Source organism: Pan paniscus, chromosome 8, assembly GCF_029289425.2.
Source record: "Pan paniscus chromosome 8, NHGRI_mPanPan1-v2.0_pri, whole genome shotgun sequence".
Taxonomy (NCBI): Eukaryota; Metazoa; Chordata; class Mammalia; order Primates; family Hominidae; genus Pan; species Pan paniscus.
This window is the reverse complement of record NC_073257.2, coordinates 100195169-100216469: the sequence shown is the minus strand read 5'-3', so window position 1 is coordinate 100216469 and position 21301 is coordinate 100195169. Positions and strand designations below refer to the sequence as shown.

The following is a 21301-nucleotide window of genomic DNA, read 5'->3' as shown; positions in this document are numbered from 1 at the left end:
TCTTGCCATGTTGCTTAGGCTAGTCTCAAACTCCTGGGCTGAAGGGATCCTCCTGCCTTAGTTTCCCAAAATGCTGGGATTACAGGCATGAGCCACCACTCGTCAGGGAAGGAAAGATTTTAAATATGTCAACTTAAGTGACCTCAATCTCTCTGGCTTGAACGCTTTTTTGGGGGAATGACTTCGTCTTGTTTAGGTCATCTAGATGTTTTCCCTTCCCTCTACTTCTCACCAAAAATGGAGTCAGAGGGTCTATATGGGAGGTGAAGGCCAGGGACCCATAGGCCCACCTCTGGTTCTTGCTTGTCTCTGCAGTGAGTGTGTCTTCGTCCTGCACTGGCATTGATGACACTGACAATCATGGATCCAGTCACTTGCTCCAGACCTCTACAGTACCGCTGGCCTTCCCAGCACCTCTGAGTACCATCATGGGGTGGGATGCACAATTTTGCTTCCAGGAGACATTTGGCAATATCGGGAGACATTTTTGGTTATTACAACTGGGAGGTACTACTGGCCAGAGTTGCTGCTAAACATCCTACAGTGCATGGGACAGACGGCCAACAACAAAGAATTATCTGGGCCAAAATGTCAATGGTGCTGAGGTTGACAAATATCTGATGTAGAGGTACACAGGACCCCCCAGGCCACACCCAAAGAAGGCAGCCTCTAGATTTCAGATTCTCAACTCTCCTTAAATCTATCTAGATGTTTCCACCGCACAGCAGTGTCTCCCTCTCCCACTAGTTCAGGCTTCCACTCTGAGATTGGAGGACGTGGGGACATAAGGGCATGAACCCCTAACCACTTCTCGTCTCCTCACCTTTCACTGGGGGCAGAAACAGTGAGATTTCCTACCCTTTCCTGTAGGACACCAATTTCCCCAACATCATTTCCTCCTTCTCCTTTCTGAGGTGTTGTTTGCTCTGGAGTCTTTGCTGGGGCCAAAATGGTGGAATGAGTGCAGGGAGAGAGGCTGACATCACTGAGGAGGAGAAAATGAGAGATACTTCAAAAATGCCTTGTTACACTTTTATTAGTATTAATAATATCATACAACCAGCTGTGTTCCTTATGCAAGGTGTATTAGTTTGTTCTTGCACTGCTATACTATAAGAGCTACTTGACACTGGGTTATTTATGAAGCAAAGAGGTTTAATTGGCTCACAGGCTACACTGGAAGCATGGCTGGGGAGGCCTCAGAAAACTTACAATCATGGTGGAAGGGGAAGGGGAAGCAGGCATGCTACATGGCTGGAACAGGAGGAAGAAAGAGAAGGGGGAGGTGCTACACACTTTTAAACAACCAGATCTCATGAGAACTCAGTCACTATCATGAGAAGAGCAAGGGGGAAATCTGCCCCCATGATCCAATCACCTCCCATCAGGCCCCTCCTCCAACAATGGGGATTACAATTCAACGTGAGATTTGGGCAGAGACACAAATCCAAACCATATCATCAGGCATAAAACTTGATAAAATATGCATCGTATGAAACTATTTACACAATAAAGAATTTATTGCTACCAAAAAACCAAAGCAATGTATTGTTTTAGGTTTCTTTTTCCTAGGTAGCCTTCCCTCTAATAACGTTGGGCTGCTCCCGAAAGGTCTACCCTGATCAAAAGAAACCCTGCTCACAGGCCACATGCTTGCCTCTCTCCACCTCTGAAATGCACGAGCCTATGCTCTGCTCTCTTGGCATCAGGTCTCTACACGTTGGTGGCTGTATGGATTCTGCCCAGGCCTGAAAGCTGCCTGCAACGACTAAGGTGGTCAGAGCAACTCACTACCCAGGAAAGCAGAGTGATGAAAAGCACAGGGCCTGGGGTGGGGCTGCTGGCCTGAGAATGCTGGGTTCAACATCTTCTAGAGGTGGGATCAAGAGTCAGTCACTTCCTCCATGTGAACTTCAGTTTTCTTACTGGAAAATGGAGATGATAGTATTCACCACAGGGGTTGTTTTATAGTCATTTGGGCTTTGTTAGCAAAATACCACAGACTAAGTGGTTTAAACAATGGAAACTTACTTACTCACATTTCTGGAGTCTAGAAGTAAAGATCAGGGTGCCAGTATGGTGAGTTTCTGGTGAAGACCCTCTCCTTGGCTTGTAGATAGCCGCCTTCTCACTGTGCCTACACACGGCCTTTCCTCTGTGCAAACTTAGCAAGAGCAAACTCCTATCTCCTCGTCCTTTAATGAGGCCACCAATTTTATTGAATTAGGGCCCCACCCTTGGAACTCATTTAACCTTAATTACTCTTAAAGACCCTGTCTCAAAATATAGTCACATTGGGGGTTAGGGTTTTAACATGAATTTGAGGGGGAAACAATTCAATCCATGTCATTGGGTTTCTTTAAAAATTACATCATCCAGGTAGTGTTTGAATCTAGTTAGAACTCAATAATTATCTCTTATTATTCGAATTGCTGTGGTTGTTGTTAGAATTGCAGAGCACCATCTAACCACTGCTTGACACCTACCATGACAGGAGCTACTGAGTAGGGATTAGGGAAGGAAGATACACTGCTGACATGCAATAGCAGACCCAACAGCCGGGCCCCAGGAAGTGCCCCAGGAAGGTGCCATATTGGGCAGGAAAGAAGAGGTAAGGACCTTACAAAGAAGAGCAGGTCACCAATGCTAAAAGAAAACAGTCTTTATTTATTTATTACACAAACATACTAAGAGCTGCCAATTATTTATTTAACACTTACTATGTGCTGAACACTTTATTCTCTCTACCAACTCTTTCCCAACAACCTCAACAGATGGAGAAACTGAGATTCAGAAAAACAAAATGGCCTCGCCAAAGTTACATAGCTATTAAGTGGCAGAAGCTTTACTTATTTCCAAGATTGGATCCCAAAGTCACGCATGCACTTTCATCTCCTGTACAAGCTCAATGCCATGGACAAAAAGATTGGAAGATGTGGTCCATCTCCCAGAATCATTATTAATTAGGAAGAGGAGCTGATGTCTAGCAACATGTCACTGTATCCAATGTATAGAATTAGCTCTTGCAGCATTTGGAAAGGGCTAGAAAAATTCTCCATTTGCCCCAAAACATATTGGGCTGAGAATTAATATATAAACTGGAGAGATGAGGGGATTGAGGGTATTTTATCAATTGGCTATTACTGAGTAACAAGTAATACTTCAGTGGATTAATTAAAACAATAACCACTTATTCTTGCCCACGGGTCTGCAGGTCACCCGGGCATTGTCTCGTCTAAACTGGGCTCAGCTAGGTGGCTCTACCTCAAGCTATAAGTCTGGCTACACCTAGCCCCATGCTGTGGGTTCTTTATGTATTCATCTAGGCTTCAAGCTGAGGGGAAGCAGATAACTGAGAGAGAAATGATGCCTCTTATAGTCCAAGTGCAGAACTGGTACATGGTCACAGCCATCCACACTGCATTGACCAAAGCAAGTCACAGCCAGTGGAAAAATTGACTCTGCCTTTTGTGGGAGGGACTGCAATATCACATGGCAAAGGGTGTGGACCCAAAAACAGCTGAAGCATGAGGTCAATAATTCCATCTACCAAAGACATTTTCTGATTTGGAAAGGAATGGCTAATGTAGAGGGAATAGAATAGATAGAGAGGATCTATACAATCCCCCTGACTTTCAAACGATTTGCCAGAAAGGGCTTTGCCTATGAATAAAACACCACATCTCATTTCTCTAACAAAGAAGACAATTAAAGACAAACCCTCCCACCCTCCCACTTTCCCCTTCTTTTTCCTTACAAAGTATACGAAATTGTAGGATGCCAAAATATTAGGCAAGCCTGACTAAAAAGAGAGATCCCTCAAGTCTCAAATTTCAACCATCTATAAAAGTAGCATTTGGAAAATTTCTGTGAAAAATGCAAACCTTTGCACTTGGGTCTCAGAGTCCCCATTTTATCTACACCTCTGTAATCTGTAAACACAGACGCCATCCTAACTGCATGACAAATAGGAACAAGTATCCTAATTAAACAAAAAGACAAAAGACCCTAGAAACATAAATTGGAAAGGACTCAGGTCATATTTTATTACAGAAAGCCAGGGAATGCCTCTAGCAATGTCACATTACTGGATAGAGCTGTATTTACATTTTGTTGAGTTGGCCCAGCAGTTCTAATGATGGGGCTGTTTTTGAATCAGGGAGATGGTTCCAATGAAAAACTGGATAGGTCTGTCTTTTCAGCAGAAATCTCCCTGGTATCATTTTCTTTTCTATTCTATTTAGGCAAGCTCCACAGTGCTAACTATTTCAGTTCCCAAGAGGCAAGGAAACTTGATGAGCTCTTTCTTGGGGTCTGTGTGGCATCTGGGTACCCTCTTGCTCCCACTCTCTAATGAACTATGGGGAAATTCTTCATGTAGCTTGGTGTACAGGTCAGCATCCAGATGTCTTCTTACCCCAAACTACAGGGTCTACAGGGTTGTTCAGCCCTTCCTTCCATTCAGCAAGTAGTTACAGATCTCCCATGGTGTGCCCAGCATTGTTGCCAGGCAATGGAGGGTAGCAAAGGAGGGGGGCGTGAAATTATGTTCTCTGCACAAAAAGCAGTATTGTCTATCCACTCACTAGGTTCAGAGCTTTAGTGGCTTTAGTTGCACTACAACTGGACAACTAGGGGTTAAGTGTTTTGAGCTTTGCTTATAAAAAGACAGACCCAAATCAGATAAGGTAACTAATTTAGAAGCAATTACAATGCATTTTATCCTATTCTTTTGCCAAAGAGCACCTTATCTAAGCTGGCTTTCCTTTTTACTTTTCCTTTTAAGTCTCAAAAATATCTCATTCAGGGTCAGGAAAAAGAAGCAGCACAGACCAAGCATTTTGAAAAGGGGATGATGAATGCATTGGATGCTTACACTGTGTTGAAGAGGGAATTTGGATCCAACACCCACCAGGTCTTAGGGCTTGACAGACTCACTCGAGTATGCCTGACCAACCTCATATTCTGGTGGGGATTTTTGTTTTCCATGAACATATGGATTGTGTTAGTCTTAGGAAGCACTTAAGCTAAAAAAGAAAACAAAGTTAAGATACAGTACTTTTTATTATATAAAGCCTAGTTCCTCTTTTTGTACTATTTAGTATTCTGCCCCTGGTTATTTCAAAATAAACAATTTTTGAAGATAAGTAAATAAGCATTGCTATTGAATACAGTGGTTCTCATACTCTTGGATGCATAAGAATCCCCTTGGGAGTTTGTTAAAAATCCAGATTTCAATACAGTAGACCTAGATAATAACCCGCAAAATTTCCATTTTTAATCATTTCTCCAGAAGATGTGGTTTACAAACAAGACTTTGAACATCACTGGTCTAATTACCTTTCTGATTGTCTTTGGTTTACTCTTAGTCATTTGTATTATGGCTTATTTCTGACTCTACCAGTGAATGACAAAGCATGACCTATTCTTGCTTTTCAGAAAGCACTTGCCTCTCCCTGGCTATATTCATTTGTGATTGGCCCAAGATGAGAGAGATATCACCTGAGTCATCAGAGAAGGAGGCTTGAGCCACTTTGTCCCAGGACTCAGAGGAAAATATGGGAGACCTCTAGACCAGTGCTTTTGAACCAGGAGCAATTTTGCTCTCTACATTTAACAGTATCTGGAGACATTTTTGGCTATCACAATCTCAGCATGAGGGGGGACAGTGAGGAATGCTACTTGCATCTGGTGGGTGGAGACAGAGTTGCTGCTAAACATCCTGTCATGCAGAGTACACCCCTCCACAACAAAGCCTTCTCTAGCACAAAGTGTCAACCAGGCTGAGGTTGAGAAATCCTGCTTTAGGCCCAGCTGTTCTTTGAAGAGAATTTAGAGAGTTTACACCCCATTTCCACATGCCCAAAAGATATATTGAGCCCAGATGGTGAGAGTCTTGAATGCCATTATTAGGCATGTAGACGTGATTTCATATTTAGTAAGCTTAGAAAAATAAGAAAAATCACCTGTGCTTGCAAAACAATTAGCCAAGAGGAGTAGTGATGACCAATGCGAAATAAATAGCTCTTAATAGACACATGCATGTCGAATTTTGACACTAAGAAAATCACATTGTAGTGGGTCAGTGTGTCTAAATAATTGGTTTTAGCTAATTTTGTTGTAGCACAAACTCATTAAGATGTGGCCAGGGACATAGATAAAAACAGCACAGTCCTTGCCCTCAAATAAATTATTTTCTGAGTGGAGATCATGTGTACCCCAAAACTCATAATGTAAAGTGGAGCAAGATGAACTCAAAATGCAGCATATGAAACTACAGTAAATAGGAGAGGGGAACCTGGCTCTCCCGATGGAGGGAGACTAGGTAGGCATGGGAGGAAGGATCAGGGAAGCATATGTGATATTTCTTGAGTTTGCTCTTAAAAAATACGTATGATTTTGACAGAAGACATGGAAACAAAGTTATTCAAGCAAAGATTCAGAGGCAGAAATGTACAGGGTGGTGGTCGGGTGGGGATAGTGGTCCCAGATGAGTGAAGAGGAAGGTTTCATTGGTATGTGAGGGAGAGAAGTGAAATTGACCCCGTTTGGGAAGGTTCTGACTGCTTGGCTAATGTGTTCGCACTCTGTTCTGTGGGGAGCCAAAGGACCACCCAGGTCCTTGATCCTGGGAGATTCTGATTCCTAATCTAATTCCCGTAGCTCTAAACAGTTCTAGGGCGAGTCAATAAGGCATGCAGGCACACACTCGCTCTGTGGGTCTAGCTACACCTTTCCCCTTCTTCTCAGTTCCCATTTTCCACCTGCAGACTCGGCTCTCTAGAGGCCTGTTGACCATTAAGTTGTGGGTGACAGGTAAGAGATGTGATTGTTTGCAGGTCCTGTGAAGAGTGTAAGGAGAATTTCCAGATTTTCCAGGCTCCTGGCTCTCATTAACCTCAGGAGCACAAAGATCACCTCTCCTTATTCACAAAGCCAGTACTATACTTCGATGTCAGGAATGAGTGGAGGTAGGTTAGTTGTCCATGCTCTTTCACCAAGGCAGCCAGCCATGCTAACTCCATGTCAATATACACTTATTTTAAACTGCTTCCTTCAACAGGGTACCACCACCTAAACTACTCTCAATCTTTAAAGTTAGCAGGTAGTTACTCAAGTAAAAGTGTAAATACAAATGGCAGCTTTCCTATAAATACTAAAAGTATAAGTAGAAGACAGCACAAAAGTGACAGATATCCCTCTGGATAAGCAGTCCCTGAGAACCAAACCAGCAGAAGAGACTTTTGATGAAGGTTGCACAAATTAGCAAGAGGATTTCATGTTCTTGGAGCCATGTTCCCAAAACTATGTTCCATGAACTCATTCAGGGTCCCTGAGACCATATTAGGTGTTTCACGAAAGCAACTCCACAGTCAAGTAGGTGTGGAAAATTCCAAACACTCTAGGCCCTCCATAGTCTCTGATGAAGTTTCAAAATTCCCCCACATGGGATGGCATTAAATATTCTAAATACTAAAGAAAAAGATGTGTCTGACTTTGATCAACCCAGATTTTCCAAATAAACTTCCTTTATTTAAGGCTTTTAATTTATTTTTTTAAGTAGTGTATCTACCAACATTTCATGGGTACTTAGATATTTAGCAAGCACTTCCCATGTGCCGGGTGCTGTGCTAAATAATTTACATAATATTAATTCACTTGATTCTCATACCTACAAGGCAGATAGGATTCTCTTATTTTACAGATGAAGAAACTAAAATCCACCATAGGGGTGTCCATGTTATCCAGGCAGCAAGGTCCCGTGGTGCATGTTTCTTTAAACAATACAAGGAACACAGCATGGGAAGCACAGTGTTTCAGCGGCGCTACCCTGACAAAGAACATAAAGATAATCTGGCTTTTTTGTTGAGAAAGTGCCTTACGTACTTGTGCTACTCCTAGGTACCCCATGGGTATATATCTCTGTGCTGTGGTTTAAATAAACTCTTTCATCATAATGAGTTGGAGACAAAGGTATAGAAGAAGAGCCTATGGGGCACCCCAAGCTGAAGACACCACAGTAGATAATGCCAACAGGTATACAAATCAAGGGATGGCATGTTCTCAAAAGTACATTAAAGCCAGAGTCAAGATCTCAGACCTCGCTTTACACACAAGTGAGGAAACTGGACCCAAGATAGTGTTTCACCCAAAGGCTCACAGCAATAGCTGGGCTCCTCTTTCCTGGTCTAGGATGTTTTCCTACACATAACTACATTGCTGCTAATTTTGAAGATTGAGAGTAGCTTCGACTGAGCTTCTCTGATGATAGAAGCAACCAAAACATATTCTCTCTTGACAATGGAGCTAGCACAGGCTCCCCAGGAGCATAGCTCAGCTGTTTTACCTCTTTGCCTTCTAATCCCTGCATTTGGTTTCTTTAATAAAGGGGAAAAAATCAAAACATCCTTTTCTTAAGCAAGAAGTATATTTCATCCTATAGAACTCTCTAGGTTAATTGACTTGATTTGATTAATCCACAATGTAAACTTATATTAAACATCACATCATACACCATAAATACGTATAATTTTTATTTGTCAATGAAAAAAATTAATTAAAATTAATAGATAAAGACACATGCAGAAAAAAAAGAAACTAAAAAGAGGGAGAACTCCCTGGGACTCAGACCCAAGAGTACAGTACAGGCTGTAATTCCTTAACTTCTCCAAAATTCTCCTACTTGCCGTGGCAGGTAGACACCCTATACAATGCTCATCCAAAGAAGGGAGCTGCTGAGTCAATGGAAGGTAACAGATGAGCCCCCTTTAAAGATTGGTGTGGGTGGGAAGACTGGCAAGCCACCGCTACAGCTGCAGAGGCTGCCAAAGCCTCTGAAAAGGGAACGTGAATCCTGCCCCCTCGATGTCACTGTTGCTAAGCCAAGCCAGCTGGGTCTAAGCAGAGGAGCCCATAGAGAAAGCTCCTGGCACAATTCTGTGCCTCCCCTTCCAATCCCTGAGTTGAGCCAGGCAGAGCCAGAACAAGCCTGTCACTTGGCCCTGGGGGCTTCCGTCTGCCCTGGACAAGACCCACGTTGGACCTCACCGCTTGGAGAAGCCTGTTCAGGATGTAGTGAGGATGGCGGCACAAAATATGGCAGACATGGCTGAATCAGTTGATCCCCAAGAGGAAAGCCAGCTCTGAGATGATTGTTTCAGACCATGAACTATGATCTGAGAAGATGGGAAATAAGCAAGGACAGATGTGTATAAACAAGGGAGGAGGAGGAGGGTGGAGAACACAGGAACCTATGCCCAACCAACTCAGGCCATAAAGCGCTTATAGCATATAAGGAAAATAGAGAAATCTTAGAATGTATGGAAACTAGAAAACTTGCTGTAAAAGAATAAAGAGCCTTAATATATTATAGCATGCTAAAGACATTCCATTTTATTACATGTGGGTTCATGCAACACTTACTACCAACGGGAAGAGGAAAAACTGAGTTAATCTACCCTTCATGTCCCACCTCCTCTGGGAAATCATCCCTCACCTCTCTAATTCACATAGGCCTTCCCTTTATGTGCCATGTCCTGTAACTATTTCTCCTATGTTTGTCTGTGTCCTTATGAAGTTCTCTGGGTCAGGCCAGGGTGTAGGCAGCAGAAGAGAACAGCCAAGGATTCAGATGTGGCTCAAAGTCTCAGGCAGGTCGCCAAGATCAGAACAGATGGTGAATGAGAAGTCCAGGTCTGAGGGATTGAAAGAATGAAGCAGTTCCTCTACATCACAGCAGACCATCAGTTGAAAATCTAGGGAGACAAAAACAGCTTGAGGAGTTAGACAATTATATAAGTTGAAGGCAGGGAAGACTCAGAACTCAGCGGTTCAGAGAAATTGAAGAAAGAGTACCAAAGAGTGGGGACCCCAAACACAGGGTTGATCCCAGGGCAGAGGCCCTAATCCCTCTGCCCTCATCTATGATCACACTTCCTACCATCATTCAGTCATCCCTAACCCCAAGAAGGAGTCATGGTTCTGGTTATGACATTTCGAAGGGGGGATGCTGAAGGGGCACTCGGTCAGTATTTTAAATATGCTGGCCACCCTTGATTAAGACAGCTGTAAAGGCGCAGAGAATGGACAGAAAAACAATTTTTACTCCTTTAAAACAATACAGATGTCATAAACTTTCATCCCCCAGTGCTTCGCTGCATTGCATGCCTGGTCAAAGATTCATTAAGAGATAAGAATAATTGAAAATCAGTCATTCATTGTTTAAATGCTAAAACTTCTGTTTCAGTCAACCACTCTGAAACTGTCATTCAGTTAGCAAATACTTATTGACTGCCTATTGCATGCCAGGCACAGTGCAAGGCACCAAGTACTGTGGGGAATAAGAACAGTAGTAGTCCCTGGCATAAGAAAGCATCCCATGCAGCCTAAACTGTATCTCCCTTCTTTCCTCCCTATCTTCCTCTCTCCCTCCCTGATTCATTATTTTTTTTGTTTATTATTATTGTCTTGGAAGAGTAATTTTCATAGGTTCTGGCTAAACCCCACGATAAGTTTTCTATATGCAAAATTATTACTATATCCCTATAGAGATCCAAGTTGTTACTTTGTTGATCAACCTAAAATACACAGAGTAAAACAATAAGTTATTGACACTCCAAAGTCACAAAAGGCAAATGTGAATAATTATAGGATGAATGACATAGGGAAATGGTATTTAAATGTTGGCCTCTCTTAACAGCTTTTAAAGTCATATCTGAAATGTTAAGAGAATGTATATATTAATACTTTCATCTATCTATGCATACATACCCACACATTTATTTAGATGGATAGGTACATATATACATACATATATGTGGTTCTCTTTGTGTCCTTAGAATGTACATCAATACCAGGAAAGCTTAGAATATTAGAACTTGATATTCTAAGAACATTTTTGAAACGAGAAAACTGAAATCCAGGTAATCACTTCGGATCAAAGAACCAGTTTAAGAACTGGCTCTCACATCTGTTAGCTGCCAGCAAAGGGATGTTTCAATTGACATCATTTTAAGGATTAACTCAAATTTGAAAGTAAGACTCTTGCACCTACAAAAAGCACAGAGATTTCAAAGAGCAATTAAGAAGAGACTCAAAAACATGATCATTTTAACTAACAAAATAAAGGTCAAACGAACAATGAATTCTAAAATATTCTCCTGTTCTTTTTATTTATGTTGTTCAGCTGGTAACTGTAGCTGGTGACTGTAGTCTTGTGTCTATGGTGCATCTCCTAGAAATTGGAGCTAGCTTTTTAAAAAAGCTAAGTAATTAATTTTGAAATAAACCCAAAAGAGCATACAAATTAGTGTTTATACAGTAATTATGTGGGTCTTCAGCCACTGGTTGCATTGTCTAGACCATTTATACAATGCACCCTTGCAGCTCAACTGCTTTTAGAATTTGGTCCAAAAGGAAAAGCATCGTACCCAAAATTTCTGTTGGACAATCACCTGTAGTATAATAGTCTGCTTGTAAAACCTGATTTTAAAGAACAGCTATTGAAACAGAATACATCTGACATCAGAAATGTCACATTAACAGTTTAGTAAAAAGTCTCTAATGCTGCCGGCTTTAAGATAAAGAAACAACTGAGGTCAGGTGTGGTGGCTCATGCCTGTAATCCCAGCACTTTGGGAAGCCAAGGCAGGAGGATCACTTGAGGTCAGGAGTTTGAGGCCAGCCTGGCAAACATGGTGAAACCCCATCTCCACTAAAAATACAAAAATTAGCTGGGTGTGGTGGCCCACACTTGTAGTCCCAGCTATGCAGGAGGCTGAGGCAGGATAATCGCTTCAACCCAGGAGGCAGAGGTCGCAGCGAGCTGAGATTGCACCACTGCACTCCCAGTGGTGACAGAGCGAGACTCCATCTCAAAAAAAAAGAAAAAGAAACTGAGGACTTTTATTTTCAAGTAAAGGACATGGCATGTGTCAAATAAATGCACACCAACATTTCAGGACCAATACTGCAGGAATGCATGTTTGTTTTATGCAGATTTAATGCTAAATGTCCATGAATACTAAATATTTATTATTAATACTAAACGTCTACTATTGCCCATGTGAAAGCATTGACTGGAATTTTACAGTCATAACCATGTGTCAAAGAGTCAGAAAGTAAGAAATAAGGTAAATCGGGAAAAAGAGAGATTATTCATAATTATTCAAGTTCCCTCAAGACAAGAAAAGTTATCTCAGTCCTATGTGTATTAGTCTGAATAAGCTAGGTTGTGCTGTGGTAGCTAATACTTCCCTAAATCTCAGTGGTTTAACCCAGAAAGGCTTATTTCTCAATCCCACCAGACCACTTGTCCTCCAGGACAGCTGAGGGACTCAATCTGCTTACATCTTATTGCTATGAATCTTGGTGCACATACTTTCAAGGCCACCATGACAGCAGAAGAGAAAGCTAAAGGTAGCACATCAGTTTTCAAATGCTGCAGCTCATTGGCTACCTTCCTGCCAAGGGGCTGAGAGATGTGGGGAGCATATGGATATTCTATGAGGGGCAAATGTCTGTCCCACCATATGACCCTAATCTGTCTCCATCTAAATGTAGGCTAGGAGAAGTTGGAGGTTAATTCTCGATTGTTCTAAGGAAGATTTCTCCAGCCCCCTTTTAATTTGTCACTCTGATCAATGCCAACATAAATGTAGAAACTTATTTGTTTGTTTATACAACAAAATACTCAGGAGCTTCTTTACCTTCATGGGATGCACAAGTCATATATATATATATATTTCTCCATTAAATATATATATATATATATATATATTTTTTTTTGAGCAGCCTTCTTAGCAGATGCCAGTGTTTCTCAGCCTGCAAAAGATTGGGCTTTCTGTCAACTCCTGAGGTGCCTACACATTTCCTAGTCCCAGAAACACCCTGATTAGGCAGTTGTGAGATTTGAGTGCTCAGTGTTGTAACAGGGTTTTGTTCTTTTCCATGAAGAGTTTGCTTTGTACTATTACTTTCTATTTCAGGTCATGGTTTTGCTTACGTTAATTTGATGATTCTCTCTAGAAAGTATACCTGAACTGTACAAATTCTGCCTTAGCTCTTAATAGCCTCCATAAATTAAGGTTGCTGGAGCCCCTACCATTCCCCAAAAAGTGGGTGTGGGAATATTTCGGGCTTCTGATCTTGTCCTTTTTTGTTTAAATTTTGCTCAAAAATTTTTTTTTACCATAAAGAAATCTCCATATAATATTTTCCAACAGAGCTAGCCAAGAATATATCCTAAGTGGGAAGCATTACATGTGTTACCATTTAGCACTGATATATCACTTAAATATGCACTCAATTGCAATGTGCTTTACCCAGCAGTGTGAACTCATGTGTATGGCACTGAATGGGTGTCTTGGGTTCCCTTCCAGCTCCCAAGCACTTTCATGCCATAACCTTGATTGAGTCACTCAACATTCTTCTGCTGGGTTTCCACAGAGAGGCGAGAGATGAACAGAGATGACATGTGTAAAACACACATTCTTTGAGGAGAGGGAAAGTGTTACATGAATGGAATGGTGAGGCATGAGTACTTGGCTATTCGTCTATATGATATATGTCATTTATGGGAGATGTTAACTCCATCCTGAGGGCTTAAAAATAATCGGGGTATTCAGATTTTACTCTGACGATTCTGCTAAGACACATGAAACAAGAGTGGTCTTCTAACTTAGCTTCTTGCATGACCCTGAACCCCAGCGCCAGAATCCCTTATTTAACTTCCTATTCTGCTCATTTATTAAAAAGCGTTGGGTTTGTTTCAAGACTGCTTAAACTCTCTGCCTTGTGTTTGCTGATTAAGCTAGAAAATATTCTTATTTTAACAGCAGATTTAATTTTATTTATTTACTTTCCTTATCTCCTCTGGTCTCCACTCATAATCTCCGAACTTGCTTCATTAGAAATGTACAGTTAAGCAATATTTTCCAGGAAAGAAGAGTTTGGGGACCTGCTTCCTGGAAATATTAACAGACCCTTGGTGAGAAAAGGCTTCTCCATTAAAATTGCTTAGTAAAATCAAGACTAGGAGGTGCTTTGGCCAATGTTTTTTAATGCATTTGATGCAGTTTTATTTTAAAGGACATTAATTAAAATTTTACTGGTTTTTATAGCCCATTGAAGTAGATTTAATACTGTATTTTATTTTTCCTTGTTAGCTTAAGCCTGTCATTTTTTTTCTCTGACTCCTCCTCATAGAACAGGTCTTGAAGTATCTAGGATTTGGTTAATTGACAGAGCTTAGTCAAAGAATGTGTCTGTTTAATAAAGAAAATAATGCCCAATCTACACTGGGTCCTTATGTGATAAAATGGACCAAAATAGACATGAAAGATGAATTGGAACCACATCATGGAAGACACCAGAGACTATGATGAGGAGATTGGAATGTACTAAGTAGAAGACGAAGCTCCTTGAAGAGTTTTGAGGCAGAGATAGTATGTTATCTCCATTGTGTTTTAACAAAATGAACTTGTTAGTATAAAGATTGAATTTAAAAAAATAATATAAATGGAAAAAAGACCATTAAAGGGACATTTTTAATGAGACCAAAGCTAGTCCAGTAGCAGTGAGAATGAAGAGAAAAGGATAGACTGAAAGGCATTTCAAAGGTAAAATGAGCAGGTCTTAATGGCCAATAAGGTAGAGGTGGTAAGGACTGAAATGTGAAAATAAGACAAAGGATGAATTAATGAATCTGTGTTGTATAGATGGTAAAAGGAAAATCCAGTACTTCCAGATCCACTCTCGTCCCCATATTTGTGTTTCATGGCACACCTACTCTGAATCTAATAGATTATTAACAATCTGCCTTTCTTGTCTACTATGTAACCTCGGCCTCAGTGACTATATTTCTGATCAGTGGATGCTTTAGGAAAGGCAGGGCAACAGGATATTTTAAAAATCCAGTTCTTCCTTTATCTCAATTGCCTTAAGACTGAACAAAGGCAAGGGACCAATGCACAAAGAAAATGGTGTTGCTGAAAACATTCTGATGCTTTTGTTCTCCACGGCCTCTGAGCATTGATACCTTGGTGGCCAACAAGCTATCTGACCACTTAAGATCTGGAGTACCTCAGGACACAAAAAGGTACTTCATAGGAAGATTTATGGTTGCAGCAAAGCATTCCATAGTGTTGAGCTTTAGCAATAAACTTGAATATCACCAGATCAGCTTGGTATGACATTCATAAACAATAATTTTAGTTTACTGTCAACTATATGCAATGTCTGAGCAATCTTCTTGGACTGTTGCTCAGGTGACCTATTTATTTATGCAAAAGATGGGTCATCTTAACTCAGTGGACTAAGGTCCCAGACATAATAGTTGTTATGAATGTGTAGGCAAACTTGAGGGCTAAATTCAGTTCTTTTTCTCAGTCATTTGGCTGGGGGGAGAAAAAAGAACAGAAAAGGACCTATCTCTGTCTCCCAGCATGATTACTGAAACCAAGTTTAAAAAGAAACCTATACTGATTATTCAATTTCAATGTCTCCCCCCAATAAACACCCATTGAAGAACTTGAAAGATACTGGAAAGATCAGAAAGCTACTCAAAAAGCTACATGACTGTTTAACGCAAATGAACTAATTGTCTATGAGTATTACAGGGAGTGAGTGATCAAGGCCTGGGTAGTTGAATAAGGTATCATCAATAAGCTGGAACTTGAATGAGGCCTTCAAGGACAGGTAGCTCTTGAGTGAGTAGAGAAGAAAAGGCAGAATATTTAGGAAATGAGAAATATAGGCTCACACAGAAAGTGTGTGTGCTGACGAAGAATACCTATTTCAAATTGAATCCAGATAGAGAATTTATTGGCTCATGTCACTACAAAGTCCAGGAGTTCATCTTTAAGGACTGAAACACCACTACCAGAACACTACCTCTAATGTTCTCTCAGCTCTTTTTTCCTTTGTGTTAACTTTACATTCTGGAAGGCACTCAAACAGTTGCAGCAAAATGGTGGACAGTGGATGGAGGCTTGCACCATTCTCAGCTGTCCCACAGAGCAGTGAAAACTATGACTTCTCTCTAGTTGATCCGCAAAAGTCTCAGTATCGCCATTGATTCCAACCATCTTGAATTATCTACCCGTTCCTGAACCAGTCACCACAGTAAGGAAGATGAAACATCCTGATTGGTCAAGCTGGCATTACATGGATCAGGGAATGGGGATAAACAACTAGTTATCATTAGATATTACTGAAAAGGCAAAACACAAGATGTTCCCTATAGCACTAATGCATTTTGATATTATACAGATCAATCTGAGATGAATAAAAAAAACTTTAATGGAGTAATGAAAAATATGATAGGAGGAAGTACTGATATAAGATCAGTAACAAAGTGGTATGGATTTTTTTCTGTAAAACATGAGAAATCATTGAAGATTTTTGAACAGAGAAGTGCCATTTCAGTTCAAACGACACTTTAATTTCAAATATGTCAACTAAAAATGTTCTTTCACAGAGAAGTTTGCTAAATGCATTGAAGTTACATTTTTATAGAAAAGTTATATATTTAATGGAAACTGTTAATATACACATTAGTTTTCTCAATGTCTATGAAGTTGTGTGAAAGTGAAAAAGAAGGCTTCATCTACCCAATAAATTAATTCTATTAGAGCAATTTCACATATTAGCTGACATGAATGTAAAGTGAAGAACAGCCTCTTATGTGCTTTATTCATTAATTCATTTGTTTATGTCTTTCTCTCTTCCACATCCAAGGCATTCAAGCCATCATAGCTTTCATCCAAAGGAAAATATGGATTTGGTCCCCTGCATCTGAATAATATTACTCTGGAATGACAAGACAACTGAAAGTACCTTCTTCACTGAACCCCAAATCTGTGTCAAGAAGTGTGCTAATATGCTAGACAGCATGCATACTTTGCAAGATGAATATTATTGTTCCCATTTTACAGATGAGTAAGCTGAAGTTTAATGAGTTTACAGAAAATTTCCCCAAAAAAACACAACTGGTAAGTGCCGGGCATGTAGGAGTCAAAGCCAGTCTGTCTAACTCCCAATCTGTGTTCTTTTTACTATACTAGGTTGCCTTTCCACAACTGAACTTGCTAATGGTATTGTTTCTAAGGTCACTGACTAGAGTCCCAATTTAAAACAAACAAAAAAAAGCTTCACTGTTGATGAAATTACTTGTCAAGAACAAGTTTCTGGTTTGCCAAAAGCAATAGCTGTTCTACATCACAAGAACTTAAAATCACTCTCACACACACACACACACATACACAAATACATGAAGAGAGAGAGAGAGAAAGTTTCACTGTATACTACTTATGTATAATTCTGATTTTTGTAAATTAAGTGTAACGTTAAATTTCCTGGAGACTTTGAATATTTTAAAAGAATGCTGGAATGGGTATTTTTGTAAAGTGAATGATATATTAATGTGGCTACTTTCTGTATTACTCATTATTCATTATTTCAGATATGAATATAGCTGAGTTATCCTAAAGTCTGACCCCCACACATTTTGAAGCAAAAAGTATGATCAGTGTGTGGCTTCAGAAAGAATAAACAGCCAAAATGTTAAATATGTTATCTGAAACCTAATATTGTTTTAAACTTTATGCCATTCTAAACATGAAAGATGAGAGCTGGCTTTGAGCTGGGAACATGGTTAGGTACATCCGGTCACCTGGGGTGATATTTTTTTCTAAATCCTTCATCTACATTAGCTGCCTCCCAATCAACACTTTTGAGTTCTGATGTGGTTGATGTATTTGAGCAAAGCTACCCTTGAGGCTCATAAAAGAGGCAGTTAGCCTCTCACCAACTCTAATGTATATGGAGAGAACCCCATAAAATAAACATACTTCAAGTTGTTTGCCCAGTAATGGATATTTGACCTACCCCACACCCTTCCCTAATGCCAGCATAAGTGGTGTTTGAAGAGCAAAGCAAATTCCATTTCAGTTCTAAAGCTTGGTCTGATGCACTTTGACTAATATTTCAAACTTTAGGGAGCAGCTTCACCATAAAGATCTCTTCAAGCAGCTCTTGAGTTGGCCATTATTCCACAAATGTAGCAATTATTTCCATCTACACAGAAAACACAAAGGCTTCTGTGGCCAGCTGAAAAGAAGAGTTATACTGTAAACACTATAGAAACCAAATAGCTAGAACCAATAGCTGAAAGAAAAGAATGATGGCCTTTCTTTATCCATTTGCCTAACTCCCAATCAGGAAATGATGCTCCTTAAATTCGGCAATGCACTGCACATGAAAAGTCTGAAAATTTCATAGACCACTGATGCATACTTACCCTTAAATAAACTGATCCTATATAAATAGTCAAAGATGTGCATCAAGATTTAGCTACAACGATGTTCATGGCAGTCTTATTTCATTAGTGAGAAATTGAAAATGACCCAGGTATACAACAAAAGGTGTGTCAGTTTTCTATTGCCATATAACACATTACCACAGGCCTAGTGGCCGAAAACAGCACAAATGTATTATATTAAAGTTCTGTAAGTCAGAAGTCCATTGGGCTTTTCTGGGTTCTCTGCTTCAAGTCTTCACCAAGCTAAAATCAAGGTGTCAGGGGAGCTGCATTCCACAGCGGAGGTTGTAGGGAAGAATAGGCCCCCGTTTCCTCTTGGTAGTAGGACTGACATCTTTGTTTTCTTACTGATTCTCAGATGATAACTGTTCCTAGCTTCTAGAGACCTCCAAATTTCCTGGCTTATGATGGGGACAGTCCTTCTCACATCACAGCTCCCTGATCTGTGCTTCTGCCTCCATCTTTCATTATGAAATGCCATGTGATTACATTGGGCCCATCTGATAACCCAAGAAATTCTCCCTGCCTGAAGATGAGTAACCTTAATTCTATCTGCACAAAAGAAGTTGTCATATAATTTAACATATTCACAGATTCCAGGGATTAGGGCATGTTGATCTTTGGGGACCTATCACAATAGGGTAGCAGTCAAATAAAGCATGGAATATGCATGAACTTAAATGGAATATAAGTAAAAGTGATTGTGTTAAAAAATTACTGGCATAAGAAAATGCTAAGTAAAATATCACATTGAAAAACATTAAAATTAAAAAACAGGTTACTCAATAGTATGGATGGTTTCATCCCATTTTTTTGTAGAGTGAAAAAAATCTGTTTGATATATGTATGACAGGTCTGTATATCTCTACCTAGCTCTACATCTGTTCAATACTTGTATATCTATCTAGGTAAAAAGGTATACCCCAAAATATTCACTGGTTATTTCTGAGGTTGGGGATTACAGGTGAATACTTTTAGATTAACATATATTTTTGAACTTATCTAAAATGAATAAGTATATTATCTACAACACACGCACACGTAAATTTTTTAAATTAAAGTTTTCTTTTATAAGTAGAGTGCAGTAGCTAATCCTTTGGCCAGCCAATTGACCAACCTAAAGCACCAAAAACTGTTTCTGTAAGATATAGTGAAATTCTCACTCTCATGGGACTGAACCCAATTCTAATTCTCAGCCACCCTGCTCTCGTTCTGAAAAATCCAATTTTTATCCCAGTGTCCCAATAGCTATTAAACAAAATTATAAGAGAAGGATCTCACTGACTCTCTACAGCTGCAATAATATATTGTTGTTTAATGTCATCTCTGAGAAATTTTCTGACATGGTGCAGTCTGAAACATCCATATGTCAGTGTTGGGTTTGGTTTAAATTTCAGATAGCTAAAAATAAGTCTTTCTCCTCCTTTTGGTTTTAAAGTATAAGCAGATCTAGCTTTGATGTACAAATCTTATAAACGAAACAATTTGCTGTCCCCACCCAAAGACAGCTAGTGCAACTCCAGAAAGAAAGATCTATCCTTAACAGTTTACTCTGCATTCTGACTGTGGTTTCCGTAAGAACATACTGTATACAACTTTGTTCCTAAGGTTATTTCTGTTGGTGCCAAATTGACTTCAATTCACAACAATCATGTGGTGCATTCCCATGTAACTTGGATGTTCTGTTCTAAAGAAAACATAGGGTTTTTTTCTTAAGCAACCATTTCTGTTTATGGAAGATTCACCTCCACCCTGGGGATTATACTTAGAGTCAGTCTCCAAATGTGGATTTAATTATTAAAAGACATAGCAAACACTTTGATTTCTACCTAAGAATAGACTGAAGACCATGTCCTATCAGTAGCAGACTGGTGGGGCACCTTAGAGCATTGTGGTTAAAAAGTATGGGCTCTCCTGCCAAAATCCTGGGGTACCAAAATCATTGGGTTCAAATCCTGTCTCTGACCTTTAATCTCTATGTGACTGTAAACCAATTATTTAATCTCTATATTTCCCAGTTTGTAAAACAAAGATAATATTACCTAAATTCAAAGACTATTCTGAGGTTTGAATGAATTAAACATATAGAGTACTTGGAGAACTGCCTGATATATGCTAGTAATAGTAGTTGCAAGAGAACCATGTAAAGGAGACAGTAATACTATTTACAGTATTTCCCATGATGAGAGAGACAGAGACTCTTTAAAAGAATCATGACCATTTACCAAGAGTGCAAGAAGCTAACATTCTACTAACTAGCCTGCTACCCTCCTGCTTCAAGACTTTTGAACTGGCTTTTCTCTGAACCACATGCTTCCTCACTGAAATATCCATATGGTCCATTATCTCACTTCCTTCAGGACTTTGCAGTAATAACTTCTCAGTGAAGCCCATCTTGGTCACCCAATTTAAAATTACACCACCACCCTCAATCTGGTACTCCCATTCCCCCTACCTGATTTCTTTTCTTCTACTGCACTTTTAACATTCCACATAACTTATTTATTGTGTTTACTGTTACATAAGTTCCAGGAGAGCAGAGACGTATGTCCTTTTCTTTTCTTTTTTTAGAGATGACATCTCACTCTGTTGCCCAGGCTGAAGTGTGTCTGTTTGACATTGTTAATATATCCTCAGCATCTACAATAGCACTTGACTCACAGTTGATCTCTATAAATATTTGCTCAGTGAGTGAATAGCCACTACCTTGAAGAGTAGTGGCTTTGTCTAAAATGGAATCAAAGATTCAACTCAGAGCTCCCTCAACAATCCTAATGGGAGCCCCAGATAGTATGTGTTTCTCCCCTGATAAGATCTCCAGTGGAAGTTCTAAATTGATAAAGTGAGGCAGAACAGTAGTCTGGGTCATCAAGATGGCTGACTAGAAGCTCCCAGCACTTGCCTCCTCCATAGAAAAGACCCAAAACAATAAATAGATAACTCTCGTATGGAATATCTAAGGAAAAACACTGGAATCCAGCA

At 39.8% G+C, this 21301-nt stretch overlaps 1 protein-coding gene across 1 annotated transcript in view; it reads left to right on the top strand.

Moving 5' to 3' along the window:
• RNLS (renalase, FAD dependent amine oxidase) overlaps positions 1–20523 on the top strand; it is a 402310-nt gene extending 381787 nt beyond the window's left edge. Inside the window, exon 8 of the mRNA XM_055093111.2 lies at positions 16738–20523. The gene's annotated coding sequence lies outside the window, so the exon portion shown is untranslated. The remainder of the gene's footprint in view (positions 1–16737) is intronic.
• The last annotated feature ends 778 nt before the right edge of the window (positions 20524–21301 follow it).